The 25948-nt window shown below is 49.8% G+C and overlaps 1 protein-coding gene across 1 annotated transcript in view; it reads left to right on the top strand.

Annotated features, from left to right (window-relative positions):
• The window catches only part of CEP152 (centrosomal protein 152), an 804909-nt gene that overhangs the window by 719623 nt on the left and 59338 nt on the right, over window positions 1-25948 (top strand). The gene's annotated exons all lie outside the window — the stretch shown is intronic.

Genomic DNA, 25948 nt, shown 5'->3' on the forward strand with positions numbered 1-25948 from the left:
AAGCAGCATGCCACCACTCCGTCATCCACAGTCCCACCAGATAAGGAATCTAGATGGCTGGATTCGGCGGGGAGGAAGGTTTGTGGGACGTCGGCAGTGCCACAGCCTTGTTAGGACGGTATGACCGAGCCCTCTGGGAATCCCTCCAGCAGTTTGTAGAACACCTACCTCGTGACAAGAGAAGATTTCCAGGAGGTGTTGAATGAGGGGATGTTGGTGGCGAATCAGGTCATCAGTGCTGCAGCCGATTCTTCCCTCCTGGCGGCGCATGGTTTCTGCCATGGGATTAACCAGCGAAGACACGCCTGGCTCCGCCTCACGTCGCTGAAATCTGACGCACAACAGAGGGTTGCCAATTTACCATTCTCTGGCGAAACCCTGTTTGGAAAACATGCAGATGACGAAATGGCCCGCATGAAGGCGGAGGCCGAAACACTCACGGCTGTGGGTCTGGAAAAGCCCAAGGATACCAAGAAATCTTACCGCCCGTTCCAGAGACGGTTCGGTGGACAGGGCAGAGGGCCTGGACAGGCTTCGGGACAGCAGCAGCAGCAACAACAGCAGCAGTTCCTAAGACCGTTCCAGAAGCGCCAGAAAGGCAGAGGCGGCCAACTGTCGACAACAGCGACCAAAGGCCCGGCCGGGTCTAAGCCCTGAGCACTTACTTCCGCTGCATCCGTTACCCACTCCGGTGGGGGGAAGAGTTCAATTTTTTCTGTCAGAGTGGAGAAAAATTACTCAGGACAAGTGGGTGCTGAATATTGTTTGCAATGGATACAGTCTTCCGTTCACCAGCCCGGCTACATCAAATCCTCCGGTCAGCGCGCAGTGTGAGCTGCGCGAGCGCCAGGCGGAGTCCGAAATCCTGTTAAGGAAAAGGGCGATAGAAGACGTACCTCTGTCTCAAAGGGGAAGAGGTCTGTACTCCCGGTTCTTCCTGGTTCGCAAGAAGGACAAGAACGAGTTCAGGCCCATTCTGGACTTGCGACAGGCAAACAAGTGGATTAGCAGAGAGAAGTTTTGCATGCTGTCGTTGCATCAGATTTATCCTTAGTTGCAACAGGGAGACTGGCTATGTGCTATAGACCTACAAGATACGTACTTCCATGTGCCCATTGCACACAAACACAGGAAGTTCCTGCGATTCCAAGTCGGCGCCAATCATTATCAATACACAGTACTGCCATTCGGACTGAAGTCTGCGCCCAGAACATTCTCGAAGTGCATGGCATTGGTAGCAGCACACCTAAGGAAGAATAGGGTGTTTGTCTACCCATACCTGGACGATTGGTTGATCAAGGCCTCCTCCTTCTCGGAAGCTCAAGCACACTTCCAGAAGACGTGCGTTCTCTAGAACAAGCTGGGGTTGCACATCAACATGTCCAAGTCTGCCCCGACCCCGGTCCAGTGCATTCAGTACTTGGATGCCTCCATCAATACGCTGTCAGCAAGCGTGTCTCCTTCGGAGGAGCAACGATTATCACTCCTTCGGAAGGCTCAGGCTCTTATGACCACTCCATCTACAACAGTGAGGACAGTGTCTTCTCTACTGGGATCGATGGCCTCTTGTATCTTCCTAACGCCACACGCACGTCTGCACATGAGACCGTTGCAGGAGTGCTTGGAGGATCAGTGGGATCAGAGAAAAGGGTCTTGGGACGACAAGATACGACTGTCTCTGCATGCTCTTCAGTCTCTGAAGTGGTGGTGTTCAGCAGAGAATCTCCTCAGACGATCCTGACGGATGCTTCTCTCCACGGTTGGGGGGCGCACTCCGGAGACTTACAGATTCAAGGAACCTGGTCCCCGATGGAGTCCACGTATCACATCAATTTCCTGGAACTCAGAGCTGTTCACTTGGCACTGAAGGCCTTTCATCTGTCCTTTCAGACCAACTCTCTGCTTGTACAGACGGACAATACGACCACGATGTATTACCTCAACAAGCAGGGGGGCTCGAGATCACGCACTCTGTCGCAGGAGGTGCAGGCGATCTTTCACTGGCTTCTGGCCAGAGGACTGACGATAACGGCTATCCATCTGCCAGGTGTGCAGAATGTTCTGGCGGACGCACTGAGCAGACTGATTCAGGATAACCACGAATGGGTCATAAACGACGAAGCATTAGGAGAAGTCTTCGCAAGGTGGGGGACTCCAGACGTAGATCTGTTCGCCACCGCCGAAAACAGCAAATGCCGAGACTTCGCCTCCAGGTACTACCAGCAGGGGACGCTGGGGAATGCGCTATGGATCAACTGGTCGAACAGCTTTCTGTACGCTTTTCCACCCATTCCCCTGATTCCGGCGGTGCTCATCAAGCTGGCCCGGTCCAGGACGCGGATGATCCTTATTGCCCCGGAATGGCCCAGGCAGTGGTGGTTCACGGACCTGCTTCACCGGTCTCTCCTTCCTCACATACGGCTGCCGTGCAGGCCGGACCTTCTCACGAAGTTCGGGGGGCAGATGTTGCACCCCAACCTCTCGTCTTTGAGTTTGGCGGCATGGCTCCTGAGATAGTGCATATGGCCATTTGAATCTGCCTGAAGATTGCATGGACCTACTGAAGGAGGCTAAGCGACCTTGCACTCAGACTTCCTATGCTTACAAGTGGAAGAGGTTCTGTATCTGGTGCAAGTCCAAGAACTATGACCCGACGACGTGCAAGGAAGACGTCATCCTTCCTTACCTTCTACATTTGGCACAGTCTGGCCTTTATGTTCATTCCATTAAGGTTAATCTCGCTGCGTTGACTGCCTACAGGAAATGCCCTTCACAGACTGCCTTCTTCCAGCCCTTCACAGACTGCCTTCTTCCAGATCCCTGTGATCAAAGATTTCTTGGAAGGCTTGAAGAAAGTATTCCCTTCTGTCCGGCTTCCTTCGCCTTCATGGGAATTGAACGTGGTGCTGTCCAGATTGATGAAGGAGCCTTTTGAACCTATTCATAAGGCTTCGTTGCAGCACCTGTCCTGGAAGGCGGTGTTCCTCGTGGCCATTACATCGGCCCGCAGGGTGAGTGAAATTCAGGCGTTGTGTTGCCAAGAACCTTATACTGTATTTCATGTTGCTAAGGTTGTTATGCGTACTCACCCTAAATTTCTTCCCAAGGTTATTTCTGATTTTCATGTCAACCAGACCATAACTTTGCCTATGTTTTTTCAGAATCCTTCATCTCCAGCGGAAAGGTCTTTACATTCCCTGGATGTTAGAAGGGTGTTATCTGGATAAGACAAAAGATATTCGTAGGTCAGACCAATTGTTTATCAATTATGGATCGTCAGGACGGGTCTTGCTACGTCTAAGCAGTCCATCTCTAGATTGTGTCCTGCATACAGCTGTGTTACCAAAAAGCTAATAAGACCTTGGGGGGTAAACCTAAGGCTCATTCCACCAGGGGCAAAGCTGTCACGACTGCTTTGCTCCGTAATGTTCCAATAGCAGAAATCTGCAAGGCGGCCACTTGGAAGTCGGTCCATACCTTTGCTAAGCATTACCGTCTGGACACTGATGCCAGGGCAGAGGCTCAGGTTGGGCAGGCTTCGCTGCGAAATCTGTTTGCACAATAGTGGTGTTAATTCTCGTTCTCCACCGCCGCTTTGGTGTGGGGATGGGCTTGCCATTCTATTCACTAGATTATGACTATACACAGAGATCCCCTACTACAGAAGGAGTAGTTTCTGTCCTGTAACTCCAGTTCTGTAGTAGGGGTATCTCTGTTATAGTCATAAGCGCCCGCCCTCCTCCCCGGTGGAGAAAGATCTTCATGTGAGGAATGCTACAGTTCTGGCGTGTTACGCCTTCAAAAAGAACTGAAAGTAAAAGGGACCTGCTGTGCATTCTGGGATACTGGGAGAAGTTCTGGAAAGTTCTCTTAAAGGCACAGTATCCTGTTTAAGCCACATAATGGCAGCCTATGGGGCTTGTCTGTCCATACCTTCCTCTCTATCATTCCAGAGGCTTTTGCTGGTAGAGGCAAGTTTCTCTATGGAGGAAACTGGGCAGGCTGTGCTGTTTATGTGGATTTTTTGGTGGAATTTCTAGTTGAAGTACTGGATAGTGTAGCCTGTGGATATAGGCTGCATTATCTGTCTTTAAATTCTCTCTTAAGTGTCTTTGCAGTTCTGCATTTTTCGACAACTTAAGAGATTATTTTTGATTGCTCCGGGGTCCACGCACATGGGCGGGACTATTCACTAGATTATGACTATAACAGAGATACCCCTACTACAGAACTGGAGTTACAGGACAGAAACTACTCGGTGATGAGGAGCCACTGACCACTGGGGTGTGTCTCATACACATGTCCAATTACTCCTCGGCGCACGAAGATCCGATGGTAGCGACCGCTGCCAGGACATCTCTTCGCTCCCTCCTCATGTCTTCTGGGCTCGGGCTGCCTTTTCCAAATGCACGTTATGCTGTGGTCCTCTGCGTCCTGGACGTCTGTTCCTCCTGCCTGTTGGGTTACTCCTTTCCGGGTCCGCGGATCTTGCACCCGTTCAGCGCCTCGTCTTTTCCAGCCAGTCCCAGACCTCTGCAGGGGAGTCGAAGAAGTGGGATCTCTCCTTTACCACCACTCTCAGACGAACAGGGAGCAGCAGTGAGTACGGCAAGTCCAGTGCTCTGAGCTGGCGCTTCACTGCCATATAGTTACTTCTGCGGTGTAGTCCGGAAAAAACATAACTTGGCAGCCACTCACTCTGAGATCATCCATGTTCGAGGCATGTGAGCTGCTGAATTCATATCTGTGCATAGATCGCCGCCTAGTGTTGGGTCCGGATGATTGCACCTTGTTGTCCAGGAAGAGTCTTCGAAGTATCACAAGATAGGTGACTCTTTCCATGCATGGGCATCTTCTCCATCCTCAGATTGATTTTTTCCGCCATTGGGTTCGGATGTTATTCCTATACTCCAACTTCGGAATCGAAACAAAACTTTTCTAAAGGCCAAAAGGCCTTCAACTTCGACGGTATTGTTCTCGCTCGGTACTTTTTGACTCGATCAAGCTTTCCATCTCGAACCGGTCGTCGACGCGGGCCGTTGATCCTTTTCGACGCCACGCAGGCCTGCTGTCGATGGAAAGGAGCACGTTCAAAAGGTGCCCACAATGCCACTCCAAGTTCCCGCATACTGATAAACACTCAGTGTGCAACAAGTGCCTATCACCAGACCATAAAGAAGAAACCTGCCCAGCCTGTGCCCAATTCCGTTCGAAAAAAGCTATACGGATTCGACGGGCCGCTAGGCAAGAGATGCAGCGACAGGCACCGGAACCGGACAACATCTTCGATGATGACCAAGAATTTCCAGAAGCTCCAGATTCGGACCTAGAGATCATCACCGTCGAGGACTACTCGGACTCCGACGACGAGATCCCACCGGGGCCAATCAAATCGTGAGTACACTGCCCCCGACACCGATTACCCCGTTACCGAAGGCTCCGGTCACGGCATAGCCAAAAGACCTTAGCCAAGATCCGAAGATACATTCGCCAGCCCCGCCTTCCGGCTCGGCTCCGAAACCACAAACTAAGCCTTCAGAGACCCCGGGACAAGTAACGTGATCCCAAAGAAGGTTCCAGAACCCAAGAAGGTCGTCGACCCAAAGGGTGTCGAACCGAAGAAGGCTGTACAGCCTAAAGGCTTCGACCCAAAGAAAACCGTCGACTAAGGGGCGCCGAACCAAAGAAGGCAGTCGAGCCAAAGAGCGCCGAACCTAAAAAGGCCGCCGAGCCAAAGAAGGCCACCGAGCTGAAGGGCGCCGACCCGAACAAGGCCGTTGACCCAAAAAAGCCGGCTGTGCCGAAGGTCGCTGAACCGAAAAAGGTAGCCGACGTAAAGGGTGCCGTATCGAAGCCTGTAATCCGGCCGGAGAAGGCTATCGAACCAAAGACAAGAGCTCCAAAAACACCATCGACTCTGCAAATGACAGTCAACCGAAAAAACCTGTAGAGCACAAGAAACGTGTCAAACCGAAAGACCCGGTCGACCCGAAATCACTTGTCGGCCCGAAGAAAGGGTCCGAGCTGAAAAAAAGCAACAAGGCACCGAAAGTCGTCGAAACAGAAGGGGTTATCGACCCACAGGCAATTGTCGATCCAAAACAGACTAAGCCAAAAAAGTCAAAGACACAACCAAGGACAGTGGAAGAAGAACTCTTCCATCCAGATCCATCAGACGACCAGGCAAAAATATATATTAATCCTGAGACTGGTAAAGTCACAATCCTACACAGGAAGTAGAGACCACTGGACACTGACTCTCATTCCCCCATTCATCTAAAGAAGAAGGACTTTGGGACTTCTCCCTCTAGACCCTTCATTCCTTTCTATCCCACTATGCCTACTACGCCTTATGCTCCTTACTCACTATGGGGATAATGAGGGAAACCCAGAATGATTATGATTTTCCAGAGGATCCTAACCCCCAAGATGAACCATGGGGGGAGCCAACTGACCCATATGACACCCATCCCATCCCTGACGTCTCCTCATACCCAACAAAGCCGTCACCTACTGACACCATTGTCTTCAACCAACTAATAGACAGGGCAGCGCAGTACCACAACGTAGACATGCACAATGACCCTATAGAAGAAGACTTCTTATTTGACACTTTCCCTACTTCAGAAAAAAACGTCAGAACACTTCCTATGCTAAAGGGAGTGTTAAAACACGCGCCTGATATATTTAAAGATACAGCCAGGACACGCGTATTCAATCCCAGGATTGAAAAGAAATATAAAGCAGCCCCTACAGACCCTACCTACGTCAGAGGTCAGTTACCATTAGACTCACTGGTAGTGGCTAATGCACGCAAAAGGGCCAACTCACAGACAACAGGAGAGGCTCCTCCTCCTGATAAAGAGTCAAAAATACTAGAGGCCTCAGGTAAAAGGGTAGCATCACAGGCCTCCAATTCATGGAGAATAGTGAATACACAAGCTCTGCTAGCTCGTTACGACAGGGCACACTATGATCAGCTTGAAAGCTTAATGCAACACCTGCCTGAGCCTTTTAAAGCCCAAGCTAATGACCTCACACAGGAGGGAAAATTTATTAAAAAAGCCTCCATCAAATGTGCGCTTGACGCAGCCGACACCAAAGCCAGGTCTATTAACACTAGCGTTTTACTACGACGACATGCATGGCTGCGTATTTCGGGCTTGAAGAACGAGGTACAGTCCACCATTCTTAACCAGCCAGTCAATCAAGACTTCCATTTTGGCACTGCAATCGACACCATTTTAGACAAAATGAAGAAAGACACAAACTGCAAAATCAATGGGTACATTGCAGTTTCAGCAACACAGAGGTTCCTTTCGACGCTCCTCATACAGAGCAGCTACAAGAGGCAATACTGCACAGACCTCATCTTCATACAAAGGCAACACCCAAGGTTCCTTTAACAAAAATTCCAACAGAGGAGGTTATAGGGGCAACAATAACAAAGGAAGAGGACGTGGAGGCAATAACACCAGAGTCTCCACTGCCACAAAACAGTGAATTCATCACGCTACCTCCAGACCACCTAACACCGGTCGGAGGCAGACTCCAACAATTCCTACCTGTCTTGGACGCAATTACCACGGACAGGTGGGTGAGACAAATTATCCAGTATGGTTATTGCCTAGAACTCACTTCTACCCCACCAAACATACCACCCAGACACCGTCCTATGTCCAAAGAACACATCACCCTGCTACAACTAGAGGTGAATTGCATGCTGGAAAAGGGGGCCATAGAGCCAGTCCCTTTCCAGCACCAAGGGACAGGAGTATACTCCCTATACTTCCTTATTCCCAAGAAGGACGGCTCCCTCAGACCAATACTGGACCTCAGACCCCTAAACAATACATACTGTCGGAGCACTTGCATATGATCACACTACAGCAAGTGCTCCAGTTGCTACAGCATGGAGACTTCCTAGCAACATTGGACCTCAAGGACGCGTATTTTCACATACCCATCCATCCAGCTCACAGAAAATATCTCAGGTTCACAATAGAAGGTCAACACTACCAATTCAAGGTTCTCCCATTCGGGGTGACCACTGCTCCAAGAGTGTCCCCGTACCTAGACGATTGGCTCATACAAGCAAAATCGTACCAACAGTGTGCAAGAGATACGTCTCAAACACTTCAGCTGCTACACAGTCTAGGGTTTTCGATAAACTGCCCAAAATCACATCTACGACTGTCCCACACACAACAATATCTGGGAGATACTATAGATACCTCACTGGCAAAGGCATACCCAAACTCAGCGAGGATATACAGCATGCAGATGCTCATTCGCAAATTTCTGCCACAACACTCTCTTCCAGCTCGAGTCTTCATGAAGCTCATAGGCATGATGGCCTCCTGCATATTCATTGTCCCCCATGCCACACTCCAAATGCGCCCATTGCAAGAATGCCTAGTACGGCAGTGGAACCAAGCTCAAGGACAACTAAAATACCTAGTGTTGGTAGACAGTCGAGCTCACAACTCTCTACGGTGGTGGAACCCACAAAACCTTTCCAAGGGGCGACTTTTCCAAGAGCCGGTTCCACAACTAGTACTAACAGCGGACGCATCACTGACAAGCTGTTGAGCCCACCTCCTTCACTACACAGTACAAGGGTTCTGAAAAATCAAACAAAAGAAACTGCATATCAACCAACTAGAGTTGCTAGCAATAATCCAGGCCCTGAAAGCATTCCAAAAATACTTGTACAGCAAGACTGTGTTGATCCGGACAGACAACATGACAGCAATGTACTATATCTAGAAACAGGGAGGAACACAATCTCCACAACTGTCCCATTTGGCTCAGAGCATATGGAAGTGGGCAATTCCAAAACATATCTTTCTCCTGGCAGAACACCTCCCAGGGAAAGACAATCAAATAGCAGATCTGCTCAGCAGGCACAGCCAACAACTACACGAATGGGAGATTCACCCCCAAGTTCTCCAACCATTCTTCAGGCAGTCGGGGTACCCAGAGATAGACCTGTTTGCCACAAACGAAAACTCAAAATGCCAGTACTTTGCCGCCAGGTTCCCACATCCGTTGTCACAAGGCAATGCGAAATGGATGAACTGGTCAGGCAGATTTACGTACGCTTTTCCCCTCAGCACCACTGATTCCGCTGGTGGCACGCAAACTGCGCCAACAATCACTCACACTAATCCTAGTTGCTCCCTCATGGTCGAGACAGCCATGGTACACAACGTTCCTGAAACTTTCAGTAGTTCCTCATCAAAGGCTGAACCTCGCCCCCCATCTTCTAACTCAGAACCATGGAGAAATCAGACACCCAGATCCCAATCAGATGAACCTAGCGATCTGGCTCCTGAAGTCTTAGAATTTGGATACCTTAACTTGCCTCCAGACTGCATGAACATCATTAGAGAGGCAAGAAGACCAACTACAAGAGCGTGCTATGCAGCTAAATGGAAGAGATATGTAATTTACTGCAACAATAACCAAATCAACCCATAAGATGCTTCCATACAGAACATTATATGTTACCTGCTGCAACTTCAAAGATGCAACCTAGCATACTCTTTCATAAGACTACAACTCGTTGCTATAGCAGCATGCCTTCAAAGCAGGCAACACCTTTCACTGTTTAGAGTACTAGCAAAAAAAGGCTTTTATGGAGGGTCTTAAAGTGTGATCCCTCCAAGACACCCACCTTCCCCAGGCTGGAGTCTAAATATAGTACTTACCAGACTTATGGGACCTCCTTTCGAACCTCTACACTCATGTGAACTGCAGTTCTTAACGTGGAAGGTGGCATTCTTGATTGCTATTACCTCACTCAGGCGAGCTACAAGCACTAACAATTCAAGAACCCTTCATGCAAGTACATGCTAACAGGGTGGTTCTCAGAACAAACCCTAAGTTTATGTCAAAGGTGATATCCAATTTCCATATTAATCAATCGATAGAACTGCCAGTGTTCTTCCAAAATCCACAGTCAGTAGCTGAAAGAGCCCTACACACACTGGATGTCAAGAGAGCTCAGCTTTATTATGTTGACAGAACGAAATCCTTTAGGAAAACAAAGCAATTATTTGTTGCTTTTTCACCACAACATAAAGGAAATCCAACATCAAAGTCAGGAATAGCCAGATGGATAGTTAAATGCATTCAAATGTCTTATCAAAAGGCCAAACGCACTTTAACTGTCCCCCCAAGAGCACACTCCACGCGAAAAATGGGGGCATCCATGGCTTTCCTAGGAAATATTCCTCTTGAAGACATATGTAGAGCAGCCACATGAACTACCATACACACTTTCACAAAACACTACTGTGTAGACGTGCATGCAAAGCAGCAAGCTGCTGTAGGCCAGGCTGTCCTCAAAACTCTTTTTCAAACTGCTGCAGCTGGCACAGGTAACCACCGCTAGAGGAGATACTGCTACACAGTCTATGCACAGATATGAATTCAGCAGCCCACATGCCTCTAACGGAATATGCTACTTACCAGTATGCATCTGTTTTTGGCATGTAGGGCTGCTGACGTTCATATCGCTCGCACTCCTCCCCGGTGCCTGTCGCAGCTGCAGCATTATCTTTTGCATGGCCATCTCTTACTTTACTATCTCTATCTCTGCCACAATGGCGAAAAATAATCTGAGGATAGAGAAGATGCCCATGCGTACTGTAGTCCAGGGGGGTAGTCACCTATCTCGTGATACTTCGAAGACTCTTCCAGGACAACAAGGTGCAATCATCCGGACCCAACACTAGGCGGCAATCTATACACAGATATGAATGTCAGCCGCCCTACATGCCAAGAACAGATGCATACTGGTAAGTAGCATATTCCTTTGCGTGTTTATCATAGCACCGCGTCTCTCTCTCTATAGTTGAGTATCCTGAAGATGAACAGGCACGGCCTGGCCCCTGGCTGGGGCTTCCTTGCCGGCACACGGTGCGCTCTATCCACCACGAACTGCGGTGACAGTGTGCCCTGGGGCAGCAGGTCGCGAAGCCAATGCTCCGTGTATTTTTCCCGGTTCCTGCCTTCCTCACCCTCTGGCAGCCCCACAACGCGGATGTTGTTGCAGCGGGAACACCCTTCCGCATCCTCTGCTCGATCTTCCAGGGCATGTATCAGTCTTTCATGTCTTGCAGGACAGCTGCGTGATTTTGAGTGATAGGCTGTAGATCTCTGAGCGTGTGGCCCTGTTCCTGCTCAGCCAGTTTACGGTGGTCTTCATGCAGCAGTGTGAAGTCTGAGGTGACTTTATCTATTCGGGTCAGCAGGGAGGTTCTGGTGTGCTCCAATGCAGCGCCTATTTTCTCCACCGCAGCGAGCACTGAGTCCATCCTGGCTGCCAGGGTTGTAGTCGCGGGCTCCATCTCACCCTCTGCTTCCGTGTGCACAGGGTCCAGGCTACTCGCACGTTGAGATCCTTGCTGCAGTTTGGCACGCATTCGGTCCATCACTATTTGTTGCGCCGTGGGCATTCGCAGGGGACTTGTAGCGTTGTATGTCTTCCAGCGCCAGTCGCACTATCGACAGTCACCTGTTCCCTGGGCTGGCGGGTTCGCAAGTCCGTATGTGCCTGTGTTCGCCTCACAGAGCCAGACGTCCGGGCTCGCAGCAGGGCAGCGGCTCGCAACTCCTTTCAGTAACCAGGCACCCTTGCTGGGTCTTTCTACGCAAACACCCAGTCGCTGCCGCACTAGGGCATGAAAACTGCTCCTTCTGTGCGTGGCACCTGCCTCATTCGTGCGTCACCCCCGCGCTCCCCAGGTCTCGGCCATAGGAGCTCTGCACATGTCGCAGAATGTCTCCGTCGGGCCTACCATCCCAGACAGCACGACTATCCACCCATAGGCCTGCAAAACTTCCTGCACCTCTTTGGCTGGACCAGTTCCGGCGTGCCTCCTTCGCCTCCTCCAACGTGTCAGGCGTGGTATGACTTGTGTTGCATCTTAGGGGCCCGTCACGCCTCACTGACATCACCCAAATAGCGCCTAATAACCCTGATTGAAGAGCCGTCTCGTCCACATGAGCTCTGCGCTCGCCACATCGCCTTGCTGCTCGCTGCCCGGCGTTCACTGTATGTTGGGGGGGTCTCCGTCAAGAGGGCCTCTACTCTGTCATTATACTGTGTGCCTACTCTCCACATGCACGGCTCAGTTCATATGGTGATCGCCTTAGGGCCATGGATCTTACTGCCAGACCCAACAGGGTCACACCGCCTGCTCCTCACCGCACCTCACTATTTCCAGACCGCAGCTCACATGAAATGGCGCTGATTGTAAAATGGCGTCCGGTTCTGTACAACCTCCACTGTCCAGCTACGACGCCACTTGTGTATCGCCTGCCACCTATAGCTCACCCCGAGGTGCAAACCCAGTGGCGCCGCGCTTCTTCAGGGGCTCCCCCTCACTCGGAATGTCCGCAATGTAGAGAGTTCCCCCAACGTATGCACAGACCACCACGCCAAGGCCCACCTCCTGCAGCGGGGCCTCGCGGGAATCAGCACCTCTCCGCTAGCGGTAGGGCAACGCACCAGTCACCGCAGATTTTGGTGTGGGCTCCGCCACAGGGCGCAGCTCTCACCAGTCGAGCTCCTCACCTCGGCTCCTCTACGTGACAGGCATGTCCGGATGACGGTTAGCATTCCAGATAGCTCCCGGGCGTCTTCAGCCAGCCCAGGGGGGTCAGTCTGTTGCCTTTGTTCCCCGGGGGCCCGTCGGCACCTCCTCCGGCAGTCCGCAACCCCGCAGGGACTCACCGCCACCTGCGACCGCAGGGCGTCCGAGCCTGGCCGCGTCCCCGGGGTCAGCCCCGCAGCGTCCTCCTCCGCACAGCTCCTGCTCGGTCCCACGCCCGTCCTGTGCCGCACTTCGTCTCTGGACACCAGCTGCACTGCTATCCGGTGAGTTGGCGCTTCGTTGATTTTATAAGATGCCTCTCATGAACGGTGCACCGGTCCAGCTTATTTTGAGCGTTGGTGGCACCGTTTCAGGATCAGTAGGACGGATAATTAGGGGTGTCGGCCGGAGCTCTAAAGAGTCGCGTCCGCCATGGCAGCTGGCTGGCCACACCCCGCAGTTCCCCCACTCTTTATCACGTAACAGTACTTGACTGATTATGCTGTCATGTTTACTTACTAGCTGTGATTCTGGCCATGTTCATTTTTGTACGTCTGCATTAGTCCTACTAATGGCGCTTGTTGCTCTTGCCATATTGATAAGTAATACTTTGATTATGGTTCAGGTTGTTAACTAGCCTCTTACTTGGCAGATTTGGTTTCACATGTCAAAGCCTGGCCACCCTGCCCTATGGCAGGTTAAAAGCCAGCATCCCAGGCCGCCACAGGGAGATCTCCCATGTGCCTATGTTCTTATTTTGTTACAGGGGTATTTCAAGGGGGGTATCACTCACAATCTAATTGGGAGGTTGTTGTGGGAGGAGGGTGGGACAGGCATGTACAGACATACGATCATTAACCACAATGCACTTGCACAGGTTAAATAGCAACTTAGGTTTTGATACTGACAGGGCAAGTTCACCTCTATGCAAAATGAAGGTAGCAGTACTGACATCTTTTCACCCCATTATTGACTTTTCATGGTACATCCCCCCCCCCATGTATGAAACATGCCATCTAATTTTTTCCTGCTAAACCATGACGAAGACTAAATTTCTTACATGGAATGAGGGCTCAATGATTTTAGAAAGGCAAGGATGATACGTACATATTTAAGTAGGCACCATACAGACGTATGTTTCCTCTAGGAGACTCACTTGAAGCATGCGACTGACCCTAAATTAAAACATAGATACTGGGGGGAGATACACTCTTCTTCATATTCCAACTACGCAAGGGGAGTCTTGATACTGATTAGACGAGGGCTCGGCTGGTCAACTACACACATGCAAATAGACCCTTGCGGACGTTATGTCATTCTAACGAGCACCCTCATGACGACACAGGTCACCTTGGTGGCTATCTACGGTCCAAATGTTGACGACCCACAATTTTTCCTTACTGTATGGGCGGAGATTTTAACGCTACTCTGAACAATGAGTGAGACAGGGTCGGTACCCCTCGCAATCCACATCTGAAGACAACCCTACAGTTAAACAACATCATGCTTGAGCACGGGCTTACTGATGTCTGGCAAAACAGATATTCAAACACTAGAGAGGGCACCTGGTTCACTTCATATCACAGTGCCTGGTCTATACTAGACTACTGGCTTGTAACGTGATGTAGCAACTTGGACAGTTAATGTGCTACATCTATTGCTCACACTCTCTGACCATGCCCCGGTTGTGCTGCAAAGGAGAATTCCAAAAAGAACTATTGATGGACAGAATGCAGAACAATGACATACATTCACCCCACTACAGAGATCTGGGCCTAAATCCATCGTTTTTTTGCTCACCATTCCATTCCAATTTGGACCATATGCAAATCAGGCTTGAGCCTGCGCCCAATGGGAACAATCCAGCCCGAACTGCAATGGAGAATTTAGCATACATCCCCACGCGTGTTCAGTTGGCAACTTCCCCCACATGCCCTTTTGGACTCGGCATTCAAAGAAGAAATTAGAACTGGCATCACACAGTATTTTTATACAAATTATGGATCGGTGAACTCTCCCTCTACGTTATGGGAGGCCTTCAAGGTGGTTATAAGAGGGGCCTGTATATCTAAGCAATCAGGGGTCCTTCGCTCTATTCGTTCCACTCTCACAAAATTGGAGCGAGAAATCAAATCTATTGAGCTACTGTTCTTCAACTCTAGAGACCCTAAACTATTGGCTTCTATATGGAGCAAAATTACGGAATTTGAAACAGAGGCGGAAAGAGAGACCAGATTCTTGGGGAAAATGTAAGAGCATGGAGCTATGAGGAGGGCGACAGGCCAGGCAAGACCGTAGCTAATGCACTTAAGCAACACTCCATCCTCATATTTCATAGCTGAGCTGTTAGATGAGAGCTCCACCCCCATTAGAGGACAAGTAGCCACTCATTTTATTCTTCATTATACACTGCCACGCAAAGGGCACCTAACCCCGACCTCTGCAAATATTTGGCCTCAATCGAGTTGCTCTGGCTCAGCGTGAACGATAGGGACTATTTAGATGAACCCTTCACAGTCGAAGACATCACACAAGTCATTAGGAGCTTACCAGGCGAAAAGCCCCCTGGGCTAGATGAGCTGACTACCATATTTTATAAGACATATGCGGAGGAGCTTGCGCACCGACTGCTCGATGTACAGCAATAATCGTTTGAAATTTTTGTACTATCGCCAACCATTCCTTGAGGCAGTTATCATTTCCTTTTTAAAACCAGATAAAGTATTACATCTCTGTGACTTATACAGGCCCCTTTCATTAACTAATTAATGTAGATGCGAAGATCCTGGCCAAACTGATCGCCAACAGACTACAGCCGCTTTTGCCACTATTGCAAGGCCCGACCAATCTGGGTTTACTCCCGGCAGGTCAACAGCCCACAATCTGAGCAAATTTATTGCCACAATCCATCAAATCGACCCTCAACTACCGGCCGTCGCACTGTTCTTGGACGCAATTAAAGAGTTTGACTCTCTGGAGTGGCCCTTCTTGTTTACCATCCTACCTAGGCTAGGCTTCAGTCCTAATTTTATTAAATTAATCAGCTTGCTATACACCAAACCTACAGCTTGGCTCAAAACTAATGGTTTAATTTCTGAACCATTTCCTATCACTCGCGGAACCAGAGAGGGATGCCCTCTTCACCGCTACTATTTGCGGTAGCAATGGAGCCATTAGCTGCTAGAATTTGACAGCATCACTCCGCTCAAGGTCTAGTTTTCACAGATAGAAACCTTATCATCTCAATGTACGCTGATGACATTACATTCGTAAACCAAGTGAAAATTTAAACCCAGTACTAAGAGAAGTTCTCTGTTATGGCGGAATGTCCGGCATAAAAATCAGTTGGTCAAAATCTTCTATTCTACCTCCTACAGATGCCCCAACTTTATACCACATTGGAATTTCCGCTTACGTGTACGAAAGATGCCGTTAAATACCTTGGCGTGTGGCTAAGCAAAGACCTACAAGACATTTGGCGCTTGAATTTTGGCAAATTACTAGACTGACTGGAGGGCAAGTCGAAGTTCTGGGCTGCTCTGCCTCTGATACTAGCTGGTAGGATTGCTATAGCGAAAAAAATAGCTCTCCATAAATTACTATACCTTTTTGTTAATATACCAATACCCTTAACTCAGGCCTTTTTAAACTCTCTGTGGTCCATCATGATTGCCCTGATCCGGGCCGGCAGCCAGCCCCGGGGGAGCTGGGAATTATTGACACGTCCACTATCGAAGGAAGGCATGGGAGCTCCCGACTTCGAACTTTATGCATTATGCGCGCAAGCACAATATTTTCATTTTTGGGTACAACTCATCCCGTTTCAGCCGCATGTGGCCACTGAGAAGGACACAGCTGACCCAAACCCCCTACACGGGGCTGATTATAAACCCTATCATAGAAATGTCAACAAAATAAACACAGTTGAAACCCTGCGTTGTCTTGGGAGGGTCTGAGGAAGCAGATGGGGACCCCACTGCTCTACGCACCCTCCACACCGCTGGCATTCCAACCACAATTCCCCTTCCTACATGCAAAGGGCTCAATCACACGTGCCCGTGATATGGGCATCTCTACATTAGGCGACCTATATCCACAAGGCACCTTTTTGGAATCGCCAACATTTCAGGGAGACCCGCAGGTACCAATCCTGGAAATACTCCTATATTATCAATTCCGGGCCACCTGAAAAACAATACACCCCACTTTTCCAACCTCTCCAGCTATTATGAAACCACTAGAACACTTATTAGGGAAGTGACTCATTCACTCAAAGGGAGATAGATTCTTTCTAACTGGGGTGCAGGCTTGAGTCCTTGGTGACTCTGAGGATGCATGGCCACGGAGTTACAGGACTTTAAAGAAGCACAGGGACGAAGATGCAGCAGAATTCTTCCCACCGGAGCAGTCTCGTCTTTGCTGTTCTTCCAGTCAGGACCAGAGTTCCAGTGTCCACCAACAGAAGAGTCTTTGGACAGTCATTAGACGAAAGGCAGTCAGATCTAGAGTTGCGTGTCGAGACAAATCTAAGGACTCAACCTTAGGAGAGCTCCTAAGTAACCCTAAAGAGGGGAAGGACCTCTTCTCTGGTGGTACACCTATCAAAGGGGGTCAGTGATAATACTCAGCTGTCCTAGCCAGTCAGATGCTCCCAGGGGCCAGGATTCAACATGGCAGAATCAAGTGGCCAACTAGAGGAGCTTTGGTCTCTTCCACAGGGAGGAGCTGGACAGGGGGTGGACTCCCCTGTCCTTTGTGTGGTTTTGCGCCATAATGGGAGCCAAGGGCTCCTGAACTTGGCAAAACTGTTTTATGCATGGAGGGCACCAAATGTGCCCTTCAATGCAGTCTGGTGGCGCCCCCATCCTACCTACTTCTAAAGGCGAGGTGGTCACACCTCTCCTTCACAGGAAATCCTTTGTTCAGTACCCCTGCCCAAGTTAAGCTGATCGGCTGGGTGGCAGAACAATTTCTATTGTGTGCACCATCACGGGTTGGCAGGCCGACCCGGTAAGGCTACACAGGTAGTTATTGAGGAGTCCTCTAAGGAGCCCCCATGACACGGTATCATGCAACTAACACAGGAATCAGTATAGGGGCTGTTGGACTTGGCCCTTCTGGCAGGTTCACCCCTAATCTTTTTGCTTTTAATCTGTGATCTGTGTTAATGATTTTCTGGTCTCTGCGCACTTTTTCCCTGTGTCCCAGAGTAAAGTGCGTGCATGTAGTTAGGCTGGCTTGCTCTCCCATAGGGATGCATGGGGAATGTCTGTGTCCCTGGTAGTTCCTGATGCGTGGGGAGTGCAGACTCGAATTTGGTTTGTGTGAACTCGTGAGAATGAATGCTTCGCAATGATGTAAGTGGCATGAGTGTGTCTTGTGTAGAAGTGCCACTTCTAGGACTTGGCATATTAATGTAAAATATGCCTGGCGTGTGATTGGCTGGAGCTGGCTGGTGAGCCTGGCTCCAGGAAGGCTGGATGGGTCTGCCCGGTGGTGAGTGTGAGATTAGCATGTTGATGGCTGGGGAGGAGTGCACCTGGTCCCTGATGGGGCTGGACTTTCCCCACACAATGCTGGCTCCGCCCCCTGTGGTGCGACTGATGACCCTAGCCCTGCCAGTGAATGAAATGGGTGGTGGGCTATCAAGGGTGCTTCAAAACCAGCTGCGACTGGTTTCCCCCCACCCTGCACCTACAGACAAAGGAATTTACGATATAAGAAGGGGCTGTGTCCCCTAACCATTTATTCTGCTTTTGGATCCTAGCTGAGGGGGGCTGCTGCTGTTGCTGGGGCCAGGAGGACCGCCACTTGGACTGTCTCCCTGCCTGGAGACCCAGTGAGCTGGCTCTGGCCCAGACTTGCCCCCCTGCCTGCCTCCAGACCCTGCTGGAGATATACTTTGCCAGAGCGCCTGGAAGCGCTTTTATTTGACTTATAGCGCTTGGGAGCGCTTATTTGCCTGCTAGCGCTTCGAGCGCTTTATTTGTGCTTATAGCGCAGAGAGCGCTTCTCTTTGTCCCTGGCGCTTGAAAGCGCTTCACTTGCTCTTCGCCGGTGCCCACCCGGCATTGCCCCGTTTTATTTAATTATTTAGAGCCGAAGCCCACCCGGCATTGGCCCGTGTTGAAATCACCGCCGCAGCCCGGGGCCGAGGAGACGCCGAGGAAAAGCCGAGGGAACCACCGCTGATGTCACCCGGGAGGCGCGCTGCCATTGGCTTAGGCTGCGGGAGGCTCGCCGGGCAACCTGTGCGGTGATTGGTTCCCCCGAAAAGCAGCCGAAGGAGATACGAAGGAGCAGGAAGCAGCCTGCCGTGCCCCGCCGAGGCTCCCAAGCGAAGGGAGAGCCTTGGGAGAAGAAGCAGAGCCGCCGCGAGACCCGGTGAGTACGGGGGCAGGTTCTCTTGGTTCTTCGAGCGGCCCCAGTTAGCAGAGGGCCGCTCCAACGTCTGCGGCATTTCTTTGTTGGAGCCAAGAGGCTCAGGGGGCATATCTTTGTGTCGAGCCCGAGCAGGGCTCCTACGTAACCTTGGGCATTTATATTCACGAGCCTGCGAGGCTCGAGGGCCAGTGCCTTGTTTGAAGAGCCACGAGGCTCCCAGTGACCATTATCGATTTCGAGTCCCCCGAGGGGGGGACTCCAACGAAGGGCACACTTGTTCAGAGCCAGAGAGGCTCCAGCCCACAGTTGTTCTGGAGCGCAGAAGCTCTTTTAGTGCCAGCATATTTGTTTTGTGAGCCCTGAGAGGCTCTTAGTGGACACGAGTGTGGTTAGAGCCCCGAGGCTCCCACGCAGTACTTGCCCTCACCCTTGTTTTTGAGCCCACGAGGCTCCAACGTTGGCATCATCTGTATTTACAACTGTCCAGCACTTAGTGGACAGTTGCTACGTTTAGGCTTGTGTTCTTGGCTGCCTGCGCAGCCTCCCTGACAATTTGGACTCAGGGCATTTCAGCCCTTGCGAGGCATGTTGGCCTGAGGGACCGTTCTAGTGTTGTGCTATGTGCACCCTGCGCATTGTGAGTTACTTGCTTATTTTGATTCCTGCGCAAATGTTCTACCTGCACCTCTGAATGTGTTTTAATGCCTCATGTGCAATTATTTTATGTTTTATCCCCTTTGCTAAAAGTGACCTGCTTAGAGGATTGTTGATGTCCCATTACCTTTGCTAAAAGTGACCTGCTTAGGTGTTTTATGTTTTATCCCCTTTGCTAAAAGTGACCTGCTTAGAGGATTGTTGATGTCCCATTACCTTTGCTAAAAGTGACCTGCTTAGAGGATTGTTTATGTTTTATTACCTTTGCTAAATGTGACCTGCTTAGGTGATTGTTTAGGTTTGCTTCCCTTTGCTAAAAGTGACCTGCTTAGGTGATGGTTTTCCTTCCATAGGTCCTGATGATAAGGTCCTAGTTCCCTGCGTGATTTTCCTACAGTGTTTAGGGTTGCGTAGGAGGTATTTACTCTTTACCAGTGATTACTGGTTGTGTGCTGCATTTACTATTTTGGTGCTACAGTCATTATATGTTTATGTGCTAAGTGTTATACCTACAAGTATTATTTCTAACAAGTGCCTACCCCTGACAGTGGTCCATGTGGCCCTGTCCTGTACATAATCCCTTGTAAATTCTGCCCGTGCCTGTTGGCACATTGTAAAGTATGTGTGTTATCTAATGTGTTTTTACTATAATACAAAGGCTATTTTTTTATATAACCTTGTGTGGAGTTTCCTTTGTGGTGGGCCTTGGGTGTTGTTGCTGGGTGCGCGCGCAAACGCTTTACACATCGCCTCCGAGATTAGCCTTGCTGCTCGCGTCACGTTACCTAGAGGGTGAGCAGGGGTTATCTTGGTGTGTAACTCCCTTGCCCTGACCTTAGACATGGTGATCTCTGACTGACTTTGGTGTGAGCCTTGGCCAGCCCGGGGTCCCGGGTCTAACGGGCCTGATTACAACATGTTTGATAACCAAAAAGGATCAGGTTTGTGGCAGCCATTATGTAGTTGGACATTTCGACTTACCAGTGTCCACTGCATTCCTTATAATGGCTGTCCCGCACTTACAAAGCCCAGAGAATGGACTCTGGGTTTTGTAGGGATATCTCTGCTTGTACAGGGATACCCACACACTTAGAGCCATGCAGCCTGCCCTTGGCCTCAAGGGCCTACCTTAAGGGTGACTTAAAGGTTAAAAGTGCAGTGAACGGCGGAATATAACGGAAACCTTATATTCAAAGTGAAAGTTGCAAGCATCATTTCATGCAGACTGCTATGTCAGCTCAGCAGACACAGTTCACATGGACTCCAATGTGTTTCATAATACATGCTGCAGTCTATAGGAGATTTCTGGTGTACCAATACTCTGAGAACCTCAGTACCATATACCAGTACCATATATTAGGGACTTATAATGGTACCCCTGTATGCCCATTGTGGGGTGTACAAAGTACTTACCAGAGAATATAGAGAGAGCACTGTCACTGGGGTCCAGATTAGCAGGATCCCAGTGAACTACAGTCAAAACACACTGACTCCAGGCAAAAAGTGGGAGTATCTATGCCAGAAAGATCCTACTTTCCTACACCCTACAGCAGTTCTAACTTAGCCCTTCAGCCCCCAATCCGTGTGAACACAAAAGTTGAAATGTTCATTTAGTAGATGAAGTCTGATGCAAAAAATATTTTTATTTATTTGTTTGTAAAGCCAACTATTACTCTATACATCTTAACACATATAGTAAGACATAAACCTAAAAGGATAAATAGGTAGGTCACGAGCGCTCTGCGAACGTTTAGAAGACGAGGCTCTAGTCGTAACTCAAGAGGCAGTCTGTGTCAAGCCTGTACGTTCACTACAGGGAAAGGTATCCCACGCAAATGTGTTTTGCGAAACTTCGGTATTATAATCAAACCTGCAGAGGTCGAGCGAAGCAATCTGGGAGGGCTGTATCTTTTATCTTTTAAACATGTCAGTGATCAAGTTCCCAGATAGAGAGCTTTGTGAACTGTATAGAGGGGCTTGAACTGGCATCTCATCTCATCTTGAAAGGGAACCAGTGAAGCTGTCTGGGTGGGAGGGAACTACTGTCAAACTAACTGCTTCTAAATATAAACCTGGCTGCTGTATTTTGTATGAGTCATAACCTATCAGTGCGGTAGTATGGAAATCCAACATATACTGCATTGCAGTAGTCCAGTCTGCTTAAACCCAGGAATTGTACCTACATCTGTCTGGAGCATTGAGGAATGAAGTGAATAATTTTTCTGAGTTGTCTCATGAGCAGGGACATTGTATACATTAATTTTGTAATATGCTGCTCATAAGAGTCTGTTGTCAAAAAGTACCCCTAGATTTCGAGCATATGTTGCAAGTACCAGGCAGCTACCCAGAGAATGGGGCCACCACATAGTAGACTAGATAAAAGAATTCCCAAAAATCAGCCAGAGAGAGTTATCATTCATCCAACTGGCCGTCTTAATCATGCAACCCCTAAATTTGTCCTGTAGCTCAAAAATATCACCCTCCTTGTGAATGGTAATAAGAGGGTCATCTGCGTACCTGTAGAATTGTAATCTAAAAGAGGCAAGCAGGATTGCCGGGGGGACGGGACATGTACATTAAAAAAAAAGGCATAGTGCTGCGAGCTGACCACTGCAGAACACCCCAAGTGATGTCTTTAAAGACTGTGCAAAAGGTTGCCATCTGCAATACCTGCGATCAACTTTCGAAAAATGATTCAAACCATGTGAGTGTCTTGATCTTGTCTCTCACACCAATAATAGCAAGTCCTCCCAGTAGGATAGCATGTGAAACTGCATCAAACACAGCAGACAAGTCAAGGAGTATAAGTGTCGCAGAACTTCAGCATTCAAAATCATCGGTATATTATTAGTAACTGCTGTAAGTACAGTTTACGTTCTAAAGCAGGATCGAAAGCCTGATTGGTGCTTGCCAAACACACTATTATCCTCATGCTAAGAAGCTAACTGCGCATTGACCCAGCTTTCCAGGATTTTTGCAAAAAGTGGGAGAAGAGAAAAAAGCAATAATTGGAAAGAAGATGTGAGTCAAGTATTTCCCTTTTCAATAGTGGCTTCACTAATGCAGTTTTGTAAAAAGCAGGTATCTGAAAGAAACCGGTTAGTGTTAGATTCCTTACCTTAGATTCCTTACCTTAAAAGATCCCAAGGCGTCAGACTGGATCCAGAAAGTTTTGCCTAGCAGTACCCCTGCGCGCCGGTAGGCGTCGTCAGTGGCTCCGCATCCGTCGTCGGCGTCGTGATCGCCGGTATGACGTCGTCGGAGTACCTAGACGCTGCCTCGCTCGCTGACGTCAGTTCTTCTTTTTTCCGCGCCAGCAAACGCAGATCCGGGAAGAGCAGTACTCCTAGTCATTTTTTTACTAACTTTTTGATCTATTTTGGATCACTTCTCGAGTCGATACCTCGACTCGCGGATGCCAGTAGGGATGCCCGGGTTCAAACCTTGCGACGATTGTCACCGCTTGATGTCAGTGACCGACCCCCACCATCGGTGCATTTACTGTCTCGGGGCCGACCACGATGACAAGTCGTGCCCCGACTGTCGGGCCTTGACCTCGAAGGCTAGGCGGTCCCATAAGCATCTGGAGCCCCGGCTCCAGGATAGGTCGAGGAACCGGTCGCGGGGCCGCAGTCATCGCCGCTCGACGAGTCAACACCACTCGTCGGGCTCCAGGTCCTCAGGTAAGTCGAGGCACTCCAAAAAGAAGTCGTAGAAGTGTCATCGCTCTTCTGACTACCCCGTCGCTCGTGTGACGCGGCAGGGGGTTCGGGCCACACCGGCAAGGTCAGTCCACATCCGCCCCCGCAGCATCTGCCTCAAAGTGCTCCTAGTCTGAGCTTTCAGGCCCATTCGACGCCAGTGGGGGGCAGAGTTCGCCATCACCTCCTCCACTGGCGTACCATCACATCGGACCGGTGGGTGCTGCAAATTGTCCAAAGGGGTTACTCCCTCCCCTTCGAGGCAACCCCTCCAGCCATGCCACCGCAGTACAACCGCATGTTGGGGGATCATTTGCAACTTCTGCAGGAGGAAGTTACGGCCCTCTTGGCCAAGGGGGCCATCAAGCGCGTTACTCCAGTATTGGAACTTTCATAGATTCCCATTGCTTGTATCATTCCCCGTCGTCGGAATGGGAGCCTCGGTAATAATATATATATATATACCTAGGTAACTACACCCTAATAGGTGTAAAAAAGGTAAAAATTAGGCCTAGGCCTCATTATCTTTTGCAGCCTATTGCTGTCATTATGTAAAAAGACCCAAAGTCCCCTTAGCAACCAATCAGATCAGCCTCACCCTGTAGAACCTTCCTGAGAAAGCTCAGAGCCTCAGATTTTCTACCGCTTCGTTGGTGACAGGGAGTCTCCTTAGAGCTCTGCTCTAACTTCAACTTGAGGTACTGTTTAAACAGTTTTCTTTAAGAATTTCTTTCAGCTTTGTCATGGCAGATAAGGAAAAGAAGAGCCTTTTCAGGTCTTGTGCCACTTGTGGCAAAAAACGACTTTATGCAGAGGATCAACATCAAGACTGTATTTACTGTCTATACCCAGACCATAAGGTTGATAAGTGTAGTATATGCAGGAGAATGTCTGTTAAAACCCTCCGTGATCGTGAAGGACGGCTGCTTCTGTGGCTCAGGAAGTTGGAAAGGAGGGATGAAGTAGTGTCTGGTGATGAGGAAGATGCCAGATCAACATCTTCAAAGACTTCATTGAAGAGGGGCGGATCGTCTGTGGACACTTCAACTGAACCCCCCTTAAAGGCTGTGCGTGTGACCTCTGATAGGTCTGGCAAGCCAGGGCCTATCGAATCTCCTCACGTGAGTGTAAAGGAGAGGGAAAGGCAGGCACTGCAGGTGCAAAAGGCTAAACTGGAGGAGAGCTCGGCTGGGCCTTCCCACCAGGTTAAAGTAGCCAAGTCCGTCAAGAAACCGACTGTAGAGGCCTCTACAGGGGTCAAGAAGGACTCTAAAGCATCTGAGGTGATGTTGTCTCCTCAGTCGTCGACGAGCCACCCAGCGACGACGAGGACGACGACGAGAGCGTCGACGAGGACCTCGATGTCGATTCCGTCGACGAGGACCGGATCGACGACGGCGTCGTCGACGATGACCACGTCGACGGTTACCACCACGTCGACGAAGACCATCCCGTCGACGATGACTATTCCGTCGACGGTGGCAATCTCGATGACGACGATCCCGTCGACGAGCCCGTCGACGACGACAGCTCCGTCGACGAGCCCGTCGACGATGGACCCGTCGACGATGACAGTTCCGTCGACGATCCCGTCGACGGTGGACCCGACGACGATAATGGTTCCGTCGACGATGCCGTCGACGGTGAAGGGACCCTCGTCGACGGTCCCGTCGACGACGATTCAGAATAAGGGAACGGTGGATTTGTTTTCAACGCCGTTGACGACAGGAGCGCCAGGAGACAGCAGAAGGAGGAGGATAACCCCAGATATGACTTCTCCAAGGAAGGTACCATCATTACCTCCACCCCTTTTGTTGGATGAAGATGACTACTCAGAAGAAGAAAATGAGATGTATGGGGATGCTTACAGTCCATCACAATTGAATCTGAAATACCATGATTCGGATATGGATGAGGAATATTATTATCAAAAGGAACAGCGGCCAGAGAGACAGGTCGCATACCAAGATGCCCAACCACAGCAGGGCATGGTATTGATGCCTATAAATCTTTTGACAGACTTAAGGGCAATGCTGGAGGAGTATAGGAGCAAGAAGGGGTCGCAACCTGTGGAAGGTCAAGCACAGGTTCATCCGCAGGTGGTGGCAACACAGTCAGTGCGGCCTGCACAGGAAGAGCATGAGAGGGCATATCCTCCGCAAGTCCAAGTGGATACCTCGGATGAGGATGAAACGGGGCAAAACCAAGATCAAGACCAGGAGAGTGAATGGAACCAATATATAGCTCAGGATCCGGCTTCACCAGTGCCAGATCCGGTCGACTCGCCTCCGGCTGATGTAGGAGGTTTCTTCAGCCTGATGGAAAGAGCCACAGCGCGCTTTAAGTTAGCGATGCCTACAACATCTACGGATTGTTTTTTATACGATTTCAAAGAGGCATACCGTAAGGCTGTGCGCTCGATTCCCATTGTGGATCACATATGGGAGGAAGGGAAGAAAGTGATGCAGACCCCAGCGACGGTCATTCCAACTCTCCCGCGCTTGGAGAAAAAATATAAAGCTCCAGATGACAGTCCCGCCTGTTTGATTGGACAACCTAGACCTGACTCGGTCATATCGCAGGCGGCACAGAAGAAATCGCGGA

This window comes from Lissotriton vulgaris, chromosome 2_1, assembly GCF_964263255.1.
Source record: "Lissotriton vulgaris chromosome 2_1, aLisVul1.2, whole genome shotgun sequence".
NCBI classification, from domain to species: Eukaryota; Metazoa; Chordata; class Amphibia; order Caudata; family Salamandridae; genus Lissotriton; species Lissotriton vulgaris.